The sequence below is a fragment of the Chelonoidis abingdonii genome, chromosome 11 (genome assembly GCF_003597395.2).
Source record: "Chelonoidis abingdonii isolate Lonesome George chromosome 11, CheloAbing_2.0, whole genome shotgun sequence".
NCBI classification, from domain to species: domain Eukaryota; kingdom Metazoa; phylum Chordata; order Testudines; family Testudinidae; genus Chelonoidis; species Chelonoidis abingdonii.
Window position 1 is genome coordinate 10,608,851 of NC_133779.1, and position 6,240 is coordinate 10,615,090.

At 40.2% G+C, this 6,240-nt stretch overlaps 1 long non-coding RNA gene across 1 annotated transcript; it reads left to right on the forward strand.

Moving 5' to 3' along the window:
- The first annotated feature begins 1,454 nt into the window (after positions 1-1,454).
- LOC116830294 (uncharacterized) lies at positions 1,455-4,211 on the forward strand. The gene is made up of 3 exons (XR_004374929.2): positions 1,455-1,797; positions 3,235-3,402; positions 3,490-4,211. It is a non-coding gene; the product is annotated as an uncharacterized LOC116830294 (long non-coding RNA).
- Positions 4,212-6,240: the final 2,029 nt, after the last annotated feature.

The window sequence follows — 6,240 nt, forward strand, 5'->3', positions numbered from 1 at the left end:
CCCAAACATTTAATATACCTAAGGCCATATCTACACTTTAAGTGTGGATTAACTCAAATTATGTCAGCATAGAGTCACTACAGTTACTATGCCAAGTATCAGAGAGTAGCAGTGTTAGTCTGTATCCACAAAAACAACAAGCACCTTTAAGGGAGCATCTTAAAGACCAAGCAGATCAGACAGGGGAGGTTGTGGCCATGGGATCCAACTTCTTATAATGCATTGTTAACTGTCCACTAATATCATATGTATCCCATACATAAATGTATACATAATGTTTACTTCTTTTTTTTTCTAAACCCACAAACATGCCTGGCCCACCTCACTGTCTGCCGTCGCACACAGAATCATGGAGCTTGTATGACTCTGCACTATTGTCATGAGCATTTGCACCCAAAGGTGAATACTCCTTTACTATTTGCAGAGCAGCAAACATACATGTGGGGTGTGACATTATATTCTACATTCTTTATGAAAAAATGCTTATGATCTGGATATGACATAGCTAATATATACTTTATGCAAGATGGCTAATGTGGAGTATCATTGCAAAACTTAAGACCTCTTGACTGTGTTTATCCAACCTGTGTGCATGTAACATTTATATCTGAGGCTAGAAATATTGACCATATCTCTGTATTTCAAATGTGCTCTGTTGGATGAGGCCAGACAATGTTAGTGGCTGTAGTAAGTGAAGGCCCTGATAAAGGCCCAGTATGAGGCCTGAGGCCTGAACTAAAGAAATGGTTAAGACTTAGCTAAAAAGCAAAGTCAAGCTGTGAGCTGAAGGCCGGCTCGGTTCACAGACGCTGGCATGGAAAGGGCTGATGTTGCATAAACATTTATTCACCTAGGCACCCACACCTTTACTGGGGAACATTCCACAGATAACAAGTAACAGGCCGACCATCCAATGACAGGGGCAAAAGGGTTAATTGATGGATAGAGTTGTTTTGATCGACACCAAGTTGTACAAGGTGAGAGGCGCACCTTGCCTACGTAGAGGGGTTGTATCTTGCTACGTAGAGGGGTTGCACCTCGATACGTCAGGAGTAATGTGTACTTGTTTGTACCTGTGTATAGAATGTATCCCTGGGCGATGTCTTTTGTCCGGCCCTAGGGCAGTGGAAAGTCCCGCCACTAACGTGAGCCGAGTCCATTGAACCGTGGGTACATATTTGTAGTATGCTCGGTAGACTAAGTAATCTGCGGAGAACTACTACTGTATCCAATACGGCAATAAACCTGGCCGATGTGCCTCCATACCTTACTAGAGTCTGTGGTCATTGGGGGTTCTCTTCGGGTCTGCTGTGTCAGCTATCTGCGCAGAGCTGGGACATCACACAGAGGAAACACACGCATGCAGCCGAGTGATACCAACAAGGAGAGAGCAGAGCACCACACTGGTAGCCTCTGACAACACATCTGACAACAGTGACATATTGACAGAATGCACAAAGACATAAAGATTACCCGAGGAACTGTGTACAATAGGAACCTCTGAAAGACAGTGTTATACAATGGGGACTATTTGACCACAATCAGATACCTCTGCACAGTGGGTGCTGTTTGACCCAGGTCACAGCACGAGAGCCTTCCAGAAACTGGGAGGAAGAAAGAAAAGGTGGACGATGACAGCCTACAAGAACAACCAGAAACACCTGAGATACAAAGACTGAACAGTGAGAAGTGATTGTCCCAGCAATCTGGATGATGGGAAGACAGACACTTTAGCTCAGCTTAGCATACTGAGAACGAGAAGGATCTGACATTATCAACCACTGAAGATTAATCCAGGTGTGTATAATATATCTTGTGTCCCCATTATGCAGGCATAGACCTTTTTCTCACTGCTAATAACACTAATGAAAACAATACAAGACCAGTTAAGTTTTAACAGTGAAGACAAAGGCTAAAGAAAATGTCTCAAAAATTAAATGAGAGTGCAATGAGGTGACGTGTGAGTACCACAGTTCTGAGTGTAATTTTTGTGGTGATGCTTCTTTGCTCCTTACGTGTGTGATGCAGTGACAGAAGTGGAAGTCTGTATAAAGCACAACAGTAGATTTTCTGCCTGTGAGCTTGCTTTCCATAGGAAATTAAGTATTTCACATACTATTTATAATGCTTTTCTCTACTCTCAATATTTTGTGTGCATTCAATGTTTTTTTTATTAATAGATTGTATGTCCTACTATGCAGTGGAGAGGGACCACTAAAGATTTATTTTTAAATGTTCAGACTTTCATTAAGGTTTTTCATGCAATAGCCATGAAATTCCACTTGCAAAATATTTTTTAAACAGTCCTGAAAATATAGGAATGTGGAGTTGGTTGTTTCTTCTCCAGAAATGTGTTTGGTATCAAGTGTTTGTCTAATGGGTATTTTGAGGATGGCGACTAAGTATCACTTAAGGTTTCTTGAGTAATAAACATGTACATAAGGCTGTGAGGCTGGCCCTAAACCATGGTGGAGTTGATTTAAATCAAATTGATTTAAATCATGATTTAAATCATTAGTCAGGAAGACTCGATTTAATCATGGTTTTCTAGACAAAAGTGCATTCTTGTTGGTTGTTGTAGCCTTAATACATATTCTTCACAACTCAGAGTTAAATATAAGCTTCATTTTTAGAAGGTACACACTATACATTTTTAAACAGTGATTTATTTAGAAAACCTTTAAGAGTATTTTTACAGCTATATCAGAAAATGAATGTGTGCATTCTATACCTTGGGGGAGTGTGCTCCATGTTCCTCATTTTCATATAATTGTGATCTTACATATAAAGCATGCCATGTAAGCTATCAGGGGAGAGGGTTAGGGTTATGGTTACATACTAAACCTGTCCAAAGAAAAGTTTATGGCATATGGTTTTTCCTTTCAGCTTAACCTAGAGATATGCAAAAAATTGGGACTACAGCATAGCTTCACCAACCCATACCATCCACAAAGCAGCGGACTAGCTGAAAACACAAACAAAACCATCAAAAGGTAATTTTAGGGCAGGGAAAATTACAGTATTAATAGAAAGGAGAATGCACTATGAGAGAAGCTACAAATTGCTTCAGATGTTTAGTGCACTGAAACTCAACTTGTCTTTTATTTAAAGTAAAAGGAATTATCCCACTGCACTAGGATGGCCTCTTTATACCTTTCCGATTGCATACAATTTCTCTCAGTAAAGATAGTCCATTCCCTTTCCCACATAAATAATCCATCCCCATTTTTACAGAGAATTGCTCAAGTTGGTTGATGACGGTGCGACTAATTGTGATGAATTTCTTGGTGACGTTTTTTTTTTTTGAGAACAAAACCAAACATAACAACCAAATTGTCACCCTATCGACTACTGTATGGCTTTGAGGCAAGATTCCCAGATCAAATCTCAGACAACTACATGGTAAGTGTCCTTCAGCTTTCAGGTGCATATGTTATTCTGCGATGGTTCTTTTTACAAACACAACTCCTTCTCCATTTGTTTCCAAAGCCAACAGATTTTGAGGAACTTGATGAATAATACTACAAAGAGTACATCATGAAAATTGAAGCTAGATGTGATGCTGAAACTAAACTGACTATTAATAATATTTCAAAAGCACAAGAAAAGCAACAAAGACAGTATGCCAAACTAAGACTCGTAAACATGGGGAAATAACATTCAAGGTTGGTGACACTGTCATGTTACTGAATGCGAGAAGGAAAATAAGAAAAGGGGTACAGCTACAACCTACCTACGTGGGACCATACAAACTGCCTCTGTAGAAGGCAAAAGAGTTAAATTAGAAAACAAGTTAAGGAAAGGTTTAGCAAAGTTGTACAGTATCCCCTAACTAAAAGTATTTAAAAAGCCTCCAAAATTAGGTGAGGAAAACATATCACAGAGAAATATGGAAAAGGAAACTGCTGTGGATGACACTGTGAAAACCTCAGAGATCGGAGAAATGGGAGGGAATGTATCTAACAAGCCTCACAACAGTCAAGTGGAGGTCACACACACGGAAAAGGAGGAGTGTGTAGTGTCAGGAGTTTCAAGCAGTCATCCAGGTGATTTTGATGACATGATTATGGAGGATGATGAAGACAGTGAATGGTTTCTCAAAGGTGTTGCTTACCACACAGTTGTTTTTAAAGAATTTGTTGACACGCTTCCATTTATCAGGCATGTCAATGGTTTCCATGTAGGAATGGAATGTTTGCTTGCAAAAATAATTTCTCTCTCTCTTTTGTACACTACACCACACAACAGAGGTGGGAAGCACACCAACTTCTATCTAACACCTGGTGATAGATCCAGAGGGGTGTAAAGATCTGCTGCTGAAATCAGAATTGTAGCTGGCCTATTCACTCTTGAGTTAACAGGTCAGGGGAAAGTTGAGAGGACAAACTGGAGGCACACAAGGTGATGTAACTTGCCAAAGGTTACACAGCAAGTCAGTGGAAATCCTGGCTCTCATTTCCCTGTACTTTTCTTCAGAATCCCGAATTATAAAATTTCTGGATTTCCCTGGTAAATTCTCAAAAGGCCTGCTCAGTGTAATCTCTCTGGTATATTCCCCCACTATATTTCCAGCAGCAGCAGCTATTATCTGGCAGGTTAATCAGCTGAAACGCTCATCTTTCCAAATGTCATCTTGTGTGTATTTCGTTTGGTGCTGAGTGAGAGAAGCCAGATGAAGGTAGGGAGTGTTGTTGGACTGGGCACGTGCAGAGTTTAGCAGAAAGCTCTTCTAACAAGAGAGAGATCAGTATGATACTTGTTCACATTGCTTTTTGTCAGCTGCAGTATTCAGCATTAGTTTCTTTTGCTCCTAATAAAAATAGCAGGGTAGGTTTGATTATTGTGCTAGGCCAGGGGTTTTCAAAATATGCATTGCGACTTGTAAGGGAAAGCCACTAACTGGTCACGAGACACTGTTTACCTGAGCATCCACACGCACGGCTCTTCGCAGCTCTCAGGAACTGCTAATGGTAAGAATTCACTATCTCTCTGCTACAGGTTGCAAATTGCTACAGATTGCAATCTCACATCCCTATGGTGTGAGAAACTGCTATCTGTAGGAGTTCACTTCATCACATATATCACAATATTACAGGTAGCAGTGTTATAGGAGGCACATCCCTACAGGCTGCAGTTTCTTACACATGTCTGTCAGAAACTGCTATCTGTAGACATTTGCTTCATAACATATATAGATAGCAGTGTTACAGGGAGCACACCCCTACAGGTTGCAGTTTCTGACAGACATGTGTATAAGAAACTGCAACCTGTAGGGATGTGCTCCCTGTAACGCTGCAATATATGTGACGAAGCGAATTCCTGTGTGCGTGTGAAAATGCTATCTGTAGGACCGGTCTATCTTGCCCTTAGTAAGGCTTTTGATACTGTCTCCCATGACCTTCTCAAAAACAAACTTAGGAAATGCAGCCTAGATGGAGCTAAAATAAGATGGGTGCAAAACTCATTGGAAAACAGTTCCATCAGTAGTTATCAGTGATTCACAGGCCGAAAGGGCATAATGAGTGGGGTTCTCCAGAGATCAGTTCTGGATAATTTCTTTTCCAAATCTTAATCAATGATTGAGATAATGGCATACAGAGTACAATTATCAAGTTTGTGAATGATAACAAGCTGCACACATACAAAATAGGAAACGACTTCCTAGGAAGGAGGACTGCGGAAAGGGATCTGGACCACAAGCTGATTATGAGTAGTCTGGAAAGGGATCTATGCAAAAAAACAGAATATCACCCTGGGATATCTGCTCTATTCTGCGCTGGTTAGGCATCAACTTAAGTATTGTGTCCAGTTTTGGCCGCCACATTTCAGGAAAGATGTGGACAAATTGGAGAGAGTCCAGAAAAGAGAAAAAAAATTAAGGTCTAGAAAACACGAACTATAAGGGAAGTAGAAAACATGAACTATAAGAGAAGAAGCATCTTTTTCCAAAAGCTGTTTCTTACAATCTATACGTATAAATAACTGCTACAGATAGCACATTTCTACACGTAGCAATTTCACATAGGCCTGGTCTACACTACGCTGTTAAATCGATTTAAACAGCATTAAATCGATTTAACGCTGCACCCATCCACACTACACTGCTCTTTAAATCGATTTAAAGGGCTCTTTAAATCGATTTCTGTACTCCTAGAAAACAAGAGGAGTAACCCTAATATCGATATTACTAATTCGGAATAGTGTTAGTGTGGACAGAATTCGACGTTATTGGCCTCCGGG